At 35.0% G+C, this 14,170-nt stretch overlaps 1 protein-coding gene across 11 annotated transcripts in view; it reads left to right on the top strand.

Moving 5' to 3' along the window:
• RBM26 (RNA binding motif protein 26) overlaps positions 1-14,170 on the top strand; it is a 97,380-nt gene that overhangs the window by 16,560 nt on the left and 66,650 nt on the right. The window lies entirely within an intron of this gene.

Genomic DNA, 14,170 nt, shown 5'->3' with positions numbered 1-14,170 from the left:
ATCTGTCTTGACAGCCCATATGTTACTGTGAAGAAATTAATAATAAAAAAAACAAACCCAGTGCTGTCGAGTCGATTCTGACTCATAGAAACCCTGGTGGCATAGTGGTTAAGTGCTACGGCTGCTAATCAAGGGGTTGGCAGTTCAAATCCGCCAGGTGCTCCTTGGAAACTGTGGGCCAGTTCTCCTCTGTCCTATAGGGTCACTGTGAGTTGGAAATTAATAATAGTTTGGCTTATTTCCCTTTACATCCACCTATGGCAGATCCTGCTTCCTCTTGCCAGTGTGCTAGGAATAAGAGCAACTGGGTTTATTCTCTTTTGAAGGGCTTGTCACTTTCTGGAGTTCAGTTAGTTCATTTAGATTTTTTTTTTGCTCTTGTGCTCCTTAGGCTCTAAAAACACTGTAACTTCATAGCCTGACTTGTTTTTGGTTGGTTGTTTGAGAGTAGTGGTCTCTTGTGATATTCCAGCCAGGCTTTGGTTCTTGTAGACAGTCCTATAGTTTCTTCTTTGAGTGTTTGGTTTCCTTCTTTCTCTTTTGCCCCCGATGAATAGAGACCATTAGTTGTATCTTAGAGGGTTGTACACAACACTCCTAATTTTTGATAATTTATAATTTCTGGTAAGGCTTTCATTACTTTTCTTTTTCAGAATTTTTCTGAGTATCTTTGCTTGCCCCTTTGCACCAACATTTTATTATGAAAAATTTCAAATATACAGAAAAGTTGAAAGAATTTTACAGTGACACATTTATATACCCAATACCTAGAGTCTACCTAGATTGATATTTTGCAGTATTTGGTTTTTTCATATATCTGTCTTCTTTGATGTTTGTTAAATTGCAGACATCAGTGCACTTCTGAAGACTTCAGCATACGTATTATTAACTAGAGTTCAGCATTTGTTTATAGTTTTTTAAATTTTGAAATAAAATTTACATACATTGAAGTGCACAAATCTTAAGTGTACCACTTGATGAATTTTGACAAAAGTATACACATCTGTGTAACCCAGTTCCCTATAAAGATGAAAAACATTACCATCACCTCCAGAAAATTACCTCATTCCTCTTCCAAGGCCGAATCTACCCATAGAAGCAAGCAAGCACTGTTCTGATTTATTTCCACTGTAGATTAATTTTACCTGTTCTGGAACTTCATATTAACGGAATCAGCCGTAGCATATGTGCTGTTTTGAATAAGTCTTCTTTTTACTCAGCGTAATGTTTCTGAGATTTTTCCATATTGTTACGTGTATCTGCAGTTTGTACTTTTTATTGCCGAGTAGTACTGCGTTGTCATGTGCATCTTGTTAAAGAATAATGCCATTCTATATTTTAGCCCTGATTAAACACAATGTCTTTTTGACAAAAAAAAAAAGCTTGTTTTAATAAAAAAATTCAGCCTAGAAATATAAATCAAAAGTCTTCTAACCCCATGTATAAAATATCTGTAAAAATAAACATACTTATAGCATGTGTGTGTAAATATGTACTTTTTAAATATAGGTGGGATCATATTCATTTGTTAATGCAACTAGTATTTCAATTAACAGGCATTCTGGGCATCCTCCCATATAAGTATACTCTTAAATAAATTTCTATTCCTTTTAGTAGCTCCATAGCAATTTATTGTGTGACTATTACTATTAAATTGTCTTAATAATGACTTATGACATGTCCATTATTTTACTTTTTGGGAAAAAAATTTAGCCTATTTTCTTACATTATTAAAGTAATCCTTGCATATAGTGAATACAGAGAAAACTTATCCGAAGCCTCTGAAAAGTCCTCTTCACATTCCCCACTCCAGCACTTTTAGTGTTTATATATAGTCTTAATACTCTTAAAATAGTTGAAATCTAATTTTACCAAGTGAACATACCATAGGTTACTTAACCATTGTGTTTTTACTTGTCATTTAGGTTGTTTCCTATCTTTTGACAGTAACTGCTATGAACATCTTCCTATACGTACTTTTTCTTTTTACATATATTTTTCATTCTCGGAAGTAGGAATTTTTTTCCAGAAGGCAGTTAATGCTGCTATGGGGGACTTCTTAATATTAAGAAATGTGAGTTTAAAAACTAGGCTGGATTTCTTTTTGGTCATTGTTTAAATTCAGTAGTTCAGTTAAACTTGTTTTATGACGTTACGTGATGTATCGTGGCAAGTAATTCTTCAAGAATCTTTGTAAAAAAGTGACTGAAGGAGATAATGTATTAGTTAAATTCTAGTCTGTTTTTGAGTGTTTCATACTATAATTTTCTGCATCCTCCTATTTCTACACTCCCTGCTGCTGTGCCTACATTTGTCAATTATTTATTTTCTATTTCTTACTGATAGTTTAAAAGTCGATATATGAAAAGTTCATAAAATCTTTAATGAAATCAATTATTATATATGAAATACACTGATTAAAAATCTTAGATAAAGCATTAATATGCAGTTCAGCAGATCATTTGTTTCTCCTTGTAACACAATTTTAAATGCAATAATAGGTACTTTGAGGCCTGTAACTTATGACCTTTTTGGGTGAATTATATAAGAAATTGTTGATGTGTGCCTTTTTATGTGTTTGTATTTTCTCTAGTGGTATTTCAGGTACCTAACTTACCCATTTTAAAAGTTTGATTTGTTATCATAGCAGCCAAACTGTAAAAGAGTTAGATCTACTTTGAAAACTGCTTCATATATGTACAATGACCAGCCTCTAAAGTTTTTCATATTCTTTCTCAAATTGGATTGTGTTAAAACTTTGATGCCTCTGGTGACATTAAATAGCACAAATTGGAAGAACAGTTCAGTTCTGTGAGAATACATGATGAAATATATTGCCATAACAGAAATACCACAAGTGGATGGCTTTAACAGAGAGAAATTTATTTTCTCACAGTCTAGTAGGTTACAAGTCCAAATTCAGGGCATCGGCTCCAGGGGAAGGCTTTCTCCCTCTGTTGGCTCTGGAGGAAGGTCTTTCTGGTCATTCTTCCCTTGGACCAGGAGCTTTGCTGCACGGGAACCCTGGGTCTAAAAGATGGCCTCTGCTCCTGGTGCTTCTTTCCTGGTGGTATGAGGTCCCCAACTCTGCTTGCTTCCCTTTCTTTTTATCTCTTGAGAGATAAAAGGTGGTGCAGGCCACACCTCAGGGAAACTCCCTTTACTTTGGATCAGGGAGGTGACCTGAGTAAAGGTGCGTTACAATCCCACCCTACTCCTCTTAACGTAAAATTACAATTACAAAATGGAGGACAAGCACACAGTACTGGGAATCATCGCCTAACCAAGTTTATACACAGATTTTTGGGGGGACATAATTCAACCCATGACAAAATGTTTAGACGTTTTGGGGGGTAGGTTATGTGAAACTTGGGAAGAGTAATTAAAGTGGGGTAGTAACTTGATCAGATCTCTGTTTTAGAATGATGCTTATGGAATTGTTGAGTTTGGAGCATTTTGGAGACAGGAAGACTAGTGAGCAATCTTTTTTTCTAGTTTTAGGATGAGCTGTGAAATGCTTGAACTTGATCTCTGACAGGTGATACTTCTTAGTCTAGGAGGTGGGAAGGGAGGAGAAGGAAATATATGGAACATATGTACTAAATGTATGAGAGCACTCTAAGGAGGATGTGGGAGAAAAAGGCAGCTAGGAAGGGCTTGTCAAAATTCTAGAAATGTTTTTACTGAACTTTTTTTTATCTGTGACTGTGAACTTGTTAGTAAACCTTTATACTTGTCATAATTGGATTTGACATAAACTGAGAGTTTTTCTTTTGATCGATACACCCCTTCTCTAGTATGTCCTTGTATAATATTGATAATTAGGTGATACTTTTGAACATATTGTGATAGATTCGAGGGAAAAGGCAGTTACCTAGAATCCCTGTGGGGAAATCAGACTAGCATACTAGTAGTTACGATTTAACAGTGGTAGAAGTATGCACAGATAGATGTACGTACAGATCTTTAGATTCAAAGAGGAAAGCCATCTTAGGCTGGTAATTTAGGGGAAATATATGTTTCTATTTAGTAGAATTTGGGCATTGTTAAACTGTCCCAAAGGGTCAAGATTTGTGCATGAGTGTTGGGAAAAGGGAATTCTATGGCTCTGAAGAGCTGGAGCAGGAAAAAAAAAAATTCTTAAAGCTTCTAATATTCTACATATTTAATTATTTTGAAGTTCAGTTAGCTAAAAGTTACTGGGACAGGAAGAAGGGAGGGAGTGCAGTGGTGGTGAAAATTTAGCATTTTCTTTCTAAAAAGGATCCACTTTTTCATATCTTATGGTTCAGCGCCTTTGTTTTAAAAATGAGGAAACTGAAGCCCACAGAAATAAAATGCCAACCCAGGATTATATAACTAATGAGAAATAAAATGCCAACCCAGGATTATATAACTAATGAATGAAGTAGATACAGCACTGCATTAGAAATCCAAAATCCCATTTTTTGGAATCCAGTCGAGTACTTTTTTACGATACCAGACTGCTTCTAGGAAAGGCTAACAGTTTCGCCTAGAGAACAAAATGGGATTGAAAGGGAATGGTACTTAAAATTTTGTCCCCAGATTTTAAGTAATGCATATTCACTGATAAGCAAATGGGTATAATAAGAAGCCACATAGTAACAGCCAGACTTAATTTTTTTAATAAATATATCCAAAAGCACAGAATGACAGAACTGGGCTTTTCAGATTTCTCATCATAGTGCTGGAGTCCCTCCATGATGCAGACACTTAGTGCCCCACAGGTTGGTGGTTCTGGTCCACCCAGAGGTGCCTTGGAGGAAAGGCCTGGCAATTTACTTTTGAAAAACCAGCCATTGAAAACCTGTGAAGCACAGTTCTACTCTGACACACATGGGATCACCATGCATCAGATTGACTTGACGGCAACTGGTTTTAGTCATAGTGCTATTTTAAAAAAATAACTCGACCTTTTCTTGGTCACGAGAGAAAATATTCCCTAGCTTCTCCTCTCTTAGTAATGGAAGGGGAATGAATTACTTCAGATCTGTTTTGTTACTAGATAGAATGCAGATTGATTGTATGACTAACCGAAGGAGTGGCCTTTGTGAGCCGGCACTCTCCCATAGAGCTCAGATCTTCCTTAAATATAAATTGGAATATACAGCACGTACTAAATGTGGAGTTATGTTTTAGACTACCATGTTCATTGCACCTGCAATTACATTTTTCTTTTAGGAGGAAGTTGAGTGGCATGGTGCTACAACTATGCTATGTGGGCAACTGCTCTGCACTGAACAATATAGAGTTTTACTTGGTTTTATGATCTGATTATTAGGCCTTATCTTGGAGAGTATGAAGAGTGACTTGAATTAGACACTTAGTAGATACTTCATAAATGACTTCTGAAGCACTAGTTGTCAGGTTTAATCTGAGGACTGCCGGTGTTTCCTGAGACTCCCCACTTTTTCAACTATTTATCTGTGTGAGACTGTGTTTTCTTCGTGTGCATCAACGAAAACAACATGTCACAACAGATTGAATGCAGAAGCAGATACGAGAATCCACCTGTCTGTTATTAAGCGAGACATTCAGGATATCTGTAAAAATGTGAAAACATCGACACTGTTCTCACTAAATTTTATTTTATTTTTTAAATAATTAAATTATAATGGATTTGTTATTGTTACTTTAAATAATTAAAAAATTTCCTGGTTTTTAATTCTAATACGGTAAATATTGATATAAGCCTTTTAAACAGAAGCTCTTTAGAGTCCTATAATTTTTAAAGGGTAAAAGGATCCCGGGACCAAAAGTTTGAGAACCACTATTCTAAAGGTATGAAGGAATCACTGCTATTTCTTGGGGCGATAACAGGGGAATGAAGGAACTGATTTTGAGTAGTTTTCATATAATTACATATATTGTGATAAGTTTTTTCAATGAGAAATGATTTGTTTGATGCTTATGGATAGATCTTGTTTAGATATGCTTATTTGTGGTAGTGATTTTATTTTGAAGAAGGTACTGTATGTACACTAATTTAAGCCTTAATGCTTAACCTTTGCTGTAACTAATTACTGTGTACAAATAATCTGTTTTTGCCTTTTTATTTGAATTGCATGAATGTGTATTATAAACTACTACAATTGAATTTTTCAGTATACACTTTATATTTGTTGCAGTGAAATTTGAGTTTTTTTAAAAGGGTAATCCTGAGTACAGAATACCAGAATCATGACTTCGATGCAAATTAGATATTTTTCTTGAATATAAAATGAAAATTTGGTAGGAACAGACGTGGGTGTATATCCGTGTTCCAAAGTTACTGATTTAACATATTTAAATTTAAGTTTTAATTCCCACTACCACCTCCAGCTCCTCTTTTCAAGATTACTGAAAATAGAAGCTTGGTTTAAATTTTATCAGTTATCTTCCATTGAGTTTCTGAAACCTCCAAGAAACTTGAACAAAACAAAACTTTTAAAAATATTGTACTGGAGTGTTATAGCGCTCCTTACTTGTGATCCCCTGACTATTTTGAAAAACCTAAATTAAAAAATAAAAGCTGAAACTAACCAAATACACGAATTACTATGACTAATGTGTTAGGAGGATTAATTATAACCTTTGTATCTGGAGGTGACTTGATTTGTTATTTTAAAGAACTATCTAAAAAAATTCAGTTCTTTTGGGAGATTTATTATAACATTTGATTTTCTGTATTGTTTTGGATTCTCTAACTTACTTAGTGTGTATGTGTTCCTCCCCAGGTATAGTTGGAAGAGATGACCCTTCTAAGTCATGCTTTTCAAGGGTATACTTGAGGCTGTTAGTTGTACCCTTAGTACATACATTCAGATAAAGGTTTTATTTTTTATGCCTTTAAAACCACTAATTTGAATGATTTTGTACTGGTTTAGATACTTAGTTTGCTAAAGCTCATTGAAGCAGTTATTTTTAAATCCTTGGAGAGGTGATAGATTGGAAATCCAAATGTTTATGAGCTGTCACTTTGCTGCATTACATCGGTCCTCTTAACTGTTCGTTATCATGTATGTCAAGCAGGCTCCTACCTCAGGCCCTTTTTGTTGGGTTCCCTCTGCCTGGACTCTTCTTTTCCCAGATACCCACAGGCTTGTTTTCACTTCATTCAAATCCTGTTTAAATGTCATTTCATCAGAGTCCATCCTTGACAGTTTTACCAAAGACATTATTCATTGTTCTTCCCTCCCTCCCTCTCTCTTTCTTCTGTCCCTTCCCTTTCTTCTGTTTTCTCTCTCCTTCTCCATACTGTGTATCCCTTTATACTGCATTATTTTGCTTCAGAGTACTATCTATGTGATGATACATTGTACTTGTGTGTGTGTTGTATGTATTGTCTGTTAATCCCTTATACCTGCAATTTAAATTCTATGCAGACAGGGGCTTCATTTTTTCTTGAAAGTCGTATCCCCAGGATTTAGAACAGTGGCTGATACATAGTCAATGCTTATTAAATGAATTTGATGATGAATGTGATATTTGGAACATAATCATCAAAACCAACATAATCAATAAAAAATTTCTTTATTTTATTCACCACATATTCATGAAGATGAGAAAGGCATGGTCCCTGACAGAAGAGAGCTGTTGATCAAGTGAGGTAGATTTGTACATACATTCTCTTTCTCACACTCTCATGCTGCACACATGCAGATGTTCAGTTTTTGAGTTTTCATACATTTTTTGACAATATGTCTTTTATGATATATATTTATGCCTTCCCTAATTTTAAAATTACTTTTATTATTAATATTTATAGATCAGTAATTGGACAGAATATTATATTGCCTTATATCTCATGTATTCGCACAATGTCTCGTGAACAAAATTAAACTTCAGGATTACATTCAGGTTTTAGAGGAATTTACTATTCAGTCCAGTGCTTATCTTCCAAGAGCTGTTAAAATCATTCTAATAATGTAGAACTCTCTTTCTTTCAGGCAGTTTATTCTGCCTTTGGGAGGCCTTTGTTTATTAAAAAAGTCCATCTCTATTTTGAGCCGAAATCTGTTGCTTCCAGTTACTGGTTCTAATTATATTCCATGGAGAATATAGTGAATCTATGTAATCCCTCTTCCTTGTGATAACCCTTCTGTTATTTGAAAACTTACCAAATTCTCTCTGACATTTCAATTCTCTAGACTGAGAATCCTTAGTGAGCTGTATCATAATGACATCCATTTACCATCCTGGTCATTTTCTAAAAGTCTGTTGGAGTTTGTTTATATATTTATAGAAGCTTGGCACCTAGAGCTAAAAGCAGTAGCACTCTGTGTTGCATAGGAGAGCAGCAGTGTTTTCTCTCTAGTTCTCAATTTTCATTTTTTATTTGAGCTTTATGATTTAATTTTTTTCCCTAAACTTTTCATGTGTTTTACCTTATTTTTGTATTTTTAAAAAAATTTTATTGTGCTTTAGGTGAAAATTTACAGAACAAACTAGTTTCTCATTCGAAAATTTATATACAAATTATTTTGTGACGTTGGTTGCAATCTTTACCTTGTGTCAGCACTCTCCCCTTTTCCCTTTCCACCTGAGTTCCCAGTTTTCCTGTCCCTTCCTGCCTTTGGAGCAGGAGTTGCCCATTTGGTCTCAAATACTTGATTAAACTAAGAAGCATGTACCTTGCATGTGTTATTGTTTTATAGGCCTGTCTAATCTTTGGCTGAAAGGTGGACTTCAGGAATGGCATCTGTTCTGAGTTAGCAGAGTGTCCAGGGGTCATCGTCTTGGAGGGGTGGGGGTTCTTCCAGTCTCTGTCAGACCAGTAATTCTGGATTTTTCTGTGAATTTGAATTTTGTTGTACATTTTTCTCCTGCTCTCTCCTGAACTTCCTAATGTTGATCCCTGTCAGAGTGGTTGGTGGTGGGAATCTGGCCTGCTTTCTAAGTTAGGAAAGTAGTTATTCACTCTCAGTAATAATTTTTTGTTCTTAAACATTTTAAAAACTTGATTCTTTCATTTTTCCCTGATCTGTAAAAGCCCCACTTTTCTTTTACACCATTTCTAGAATGCTAGTAGTATGTCGTTAGGTGTTGTTGAATAGATTTCAACTCATAATGACCCCGTGTAGCTGAGGGTAAAGTCTAACTCTTGACAAAATATGAGTTGTTCACGTCACAGACCTGTCACTAGCAGTTGCAGCTGATCTACTAAAGGTCGTCATGAACAGTATTGTTTGTCATGGAGAAGACAGTTTTTTAAAAAATAACTAACTTATTATTTCTGAACATAATCTTTCTATTAGGTCATTTAAGTGTTTTTATTTCATTAATTTTACATAGCAGATTATCATTTTTAGATGTTCAGATGATGCAGCATTGGCACTTTTTAAAATCACTGTAGAAATGTAAAACACAACATTTGAACATTGGCACTTTTAATGAAGACAAATATAGAAAAGAGATAATATGTTTTGCCTGTCTAATCCATAACATTTTGGTACATTATTAAAATTCTGTGGTTCAGATTATTTTTCACTCAACTTTAATTTGTAGGAACTTTCTCTTTGGTTTCAAAAGTATGGAAATAAAAATGGAATGACTTCTTAAAGCACTTTAAAGAAATTATCTTCCAAATGCAAATTAACCTGTTTTGCTATTAAATGTGAAATTATAAACTTAACCTTTCTTATATAATTTGAACTCTTAACAGATTTTAAAAAGTAATTTGCCTTTCAGACTATTTCAAGAAATTAAAATTTCTGTGTATGGTAGTTGATGTGTTGTTTTGACTGTTGGTAGGGCTGTTAATTTTTTTTTTTTTTTTGATCCAGGTGCTTACTGCAGAAGATGAGCAAAGATTGGTCACAACATGACATTAAATTATATCTTGCTATATTATAAAACTAATCTACAGATCATAATAATTGCAAAAATTATAAAGGCCTTTGTCTCAGTTTTTAGCTGCTAATATTTTAATTCACTTTTAAAACATTTTTAAAAAATGGAGTGGGAAATGGAATAGCTTTGGTGTTTCATTGAAAGAAATGCAAAATGACAGTTAAATCATTAGAAAAGCCAGTATCGAATTGAAAATTTACCACAACAATGACACTCAATATTAAATTGAGATACAGCATTTGGACTCAATGCAGAGACTTTGAACTTGTTTATAAATAGCAATTGTAATAAAACCATATAACACAAATGACATTATGCGTCATATGATTTCCAGTAAACCGAAGTGTATTTAGCTTGATGTCTAGTTAGGTTATTATTTAGTTGATTAAGCTCTTTCAGGTTACCTAAAATGACTTAAGTGTTATGATATCTCATGCAGTATTATCAGATGGAGGTATATCCATAGATGCATCATGAGGTTATTGTCCCATTTCATCATGGTCATTTCATCACAGAGCTAAGTATTCCACGCTATAATAAAACATGAAGGAGAAATTTACTTTATCATAAGCCATTCTATCTGTATTTAAAAAAAAAAAATTGTTAAGTATGTTGAAGTAAATTTGAAAGAAAAAATAATGTTTTTAAAATCGCTCGTTGAAATGGATTTTTTTCCTGTTTTTTGTTTAGGTTGTGACTCACTTCAAGTCTTTGTAAATAAATGGAAGTAGATTTATGAGAAAAGTTGATTTATGATTACTGAGTAACAAATTACCCTGAAATGTAGCTTTAAATTACAGACGCTGTCTCTTAGTTTTTGTGGGCCAGGAATTTGCGAGCAGCTTAGGTTTCTGGCTCAGGGTCTCTTGTGAGACTTCAGTCAAGCTGTTTGCCGGGGCTTCAGTTTTCTCAAGGTTCAGCTGGAACTATAGAATCGTCTTGAAGCTCACTCATATGTTCTTCCCTGGCCATTGGCTAGAGCCAGTTGCACATGGTTTTTCCCATAAGGCTGCTTGAGTGTATTCAGGACATGGCATCTGATTTCTCCAGGACAAGTAGCACAAGAGAGAGAGCGCAGAGGATGGCTGTGGTCCCTTTTTGTGACCTAGTTTCAAGTCAGACACTGTCACTTCTGCCATGTTCTATTTGTTAGAAGCAAGCCACTAAGTCCAACCCACTCTCTAAGGGTGGGGAATTAGGCACCTTCATTTGAAGAGAGGAGTGCAGAATTTGAGATCCTATTTTAAGATTGCTGAAAGCGAAAAAGACTTGAAGCACTTACTAATAATAAAGATCAAAGACCACAGCCTTCAGTATGGATTGCACCTCAACATAAAACAAAAATCCTCACAACTGGACCGATGAGCAACATCATGATAAACGGAGAAAAGATTGAAGTTGCCAAGGATTTCTTTTTACTTGGATCCATAATCAACAGCGATGGAAGCAGCAGTCAAGAAATCAAACAATGCATTGCGTTGGGCAAATCTGCCACAGAGGACCTCATTAAAGTGTTGAAGAGCAAATATGTCACCCCGAAGACTAAGGTGTGCCTGACCCAAGCCATGGTATTTTCAATCGCATCATATGTGTGTGAAGGCTGGACAGTGAGTAAGGAAGACCGAAGAAGAATTGACGCCTTTGAATTGTGGTGCTGGCGAAGAATATTGAATATACCATGGGCTGCCAAAAGAAAAAATCTGTCTTGGAAGAAGTACAATCAGAATGCTCCTTAGAAGCAAGGATGGCGAGACTGCGTCTTACATACTTTGGACATGTTGTCAGGAGGGATCAGTCCCTGGAGGAGGACATCAAGCTTGGCAGAGTACAGGGTCAGCAGGAAAGAGGAAGACCCTCAACAAGGTAGATTGACACAGTAGCTGCAGCAACGAGGTCGAGCATAACAGTGATTGTAAGAATGGCGCAGGACTGGGCAGTGATTCTGTTGTGCACAGGGTCACTGTGAGTTGGAACTGACTCGATGGCACCTAACAACAACAACAAAATTTTAAGATCACCAGAGTGTTCTAGACTAGGAATTCTTATAGCATACAATAAAGGTTATATTAGTACTTTAACAGAGTGATTCTCAGCGCTGACACTGTATGACTTCTGTACAGCTTTTATAAAGCAGACAAAATGAAGCACAGATGGTCGAATTAGATCTCGATTCACTTGTGATCTGGTTTCCATAGGTGATTTTACTATGCAGCCCAAACTGGATGGACTTCTTGATTCAGTGACATAGGTTACTGCAGCTGTTTTGTAGAATTGTTTTATATCTCAGATATGTATAGAAATTGAGATTTTTTTGGTATACGTGTTACCTTTTTCTAGCATTAATGTATGTGCATTCTAGCATTTGAACTGTATGTATGTAAAGTATGGAGTACAATTCATGGCACAAACTAGGTGTTAAGTAAATATTAGTGGTTAATAATAGTGATTACTATTTATTATTGTTATTTACTCTAACTTATAAAATCGTCTTAATTAACTCAGTTTAGCTTAGTTAAAAAACATTATCTGTTTTTTTTTTTTTTTAACTGGTTGAGCATGGTTCAGGTATCAACAGCTTTCCCTCCTGACTCTATCCTGACTTCACTTAATTCCCGTTTTTCTAACAAGTAACTCTTGTTTATTTTTCATACATTCCATATGTTTATTTTTCATACAAAAGCCAATCCAAATATGTTACCCCTCCCCACCATGGTAATACCCCAAAACCAAACCTGTTGCCGTTGAGTCGATTCTGACTCCTAACGACACTGTAGGACAGAGTACAACTGCCCCAAAAGGTTTCAAAGGAGCGGCTGGTGAATTCAAACTGCTCACCTTCTGGTTAGCAGCTGTATCTCTAAACCACTGTGCCACCAGGGCTCCACAATGGTAATGCACAACCTTTTTCTCCTCCTTGTTTTTTAAACTTAAATATATGTTGATGTGAAAATTTATCCAAGATGTGAAAACTTCCTCATTCTTTTTATATGCTTTTGTTGGATACCAGTCCCTGTACAGGTTTAGTATAATTTGTTTTTTTCAGTCCTTTGTCAGTAGACATTGACAGATTTTTGATTTTATAATAAGTGTGACAGTGAAATATCTTGTGCACATAATCATTTTGAACATGTAAGTATATCTGTAGCGTAAATTCATGGAACTAGAATTGTTGAGCCAAAGGCTATATTAAAAAAAAAAAAAACAACTTGTCATCTAGCCGATCCCATGTGCAAAGTAGAACTGCCCCTTGGGGTTTTCTTGGCTGTCATCTTTATGGAAGCTGTTTGCCGGGCCTTTCTTCTGTGAAGCTGCTGGGTGGGTTTGGACCACCAGCCTTTAGCTTAGCAGCCAATTACAGACTGCTTGTGCCACCCAGGAAGTCTCAAAGGGTATATGGATATTGCCAAAATATTCTCCCTAAGGGGTACCAGTTTACTCATATCACTAGCAGTGTTTGAAAACTGCCTGTTTTCTACCAGAGGATATTTTATATTGCCACTAAAATACATTTTAATATTTGTGGATTTTGCCAGTCTGTTAGCTGAAAAATGGTATTTCAGTGTAGTTTAACATTTATGAATGGAGTTCAATTCTTACTCTTGTAAAAATCATGTTTTTTTTTTCTGTGATATTATTTGTTCACATCTTTGTCTTTTTTTTTTCCTTTGTGGTGGTGATCTTATTGATTGGTTAAAAACTCCATAGGGAATTGGCTTTTTGTGATGAGTTAAACTAGATGAGCTTGTTTCTCACTTGTCTTTTGAATATTTTTTCATTCTGAAGTTTTGATTTTTATGGGATTGCATTAATCTCTTTTTACAATATATAGTCTTTGTGTCGTAATTAAAAAATCATTACTCCAGAGTTATAAAGCAACTCTTTTTCCTAATTCTTTAATAGCTTCATGTTTTTACATTGTATATTTTACAATTATATTTATTGTGGTATATGGAATGAATTATGGATCCATCTTGGTTTTTTAAAAAAGTAAGTGCCCAGTTGCCTCAATACATTTTATGGCATGGTTCATCTCTTTCATCATTGATTTGAATGCCACCTTTGTAAAATTAAATTCCTATATTTGCATTAGTCTGTTTCTTTTCTGCTGTTTATTTATTTTGTAATATCCTTCAAGTTTTCCTTTATTACTCTCTCTTAGGGTTTTCCTGGCTATTATTTCTCTGATCCTGGGTTGGGGTGGGGGGACCTTTGGTATTTTATTGGGGCCATGCTAATTATATTTATGATGTTTTGATATTGTTTATGCTTTGTTGATTATAACTTCTCTTTTTAATAATAAAGCCTACTGATTTTTAAA

The sequence above is a fragment of the Elephas maximus genome, chromosome 14 (assembly GCF_024166365.1).
Source record: "Elephas maximus indicus isolate mEleMax1 chromosome 14, mEleMax1 primary haplotype, whole genome shotgun sequence".
Classification (NCBI taxonomy): Eukaryota; Metazoa; Chordata; class Mammalia; order Proboscidea; family Elephantidae; genus Elephas; species Elephas maximus.
This window is presented reverse-complemented; position numbering and strand designations above follow the sequence as displayed.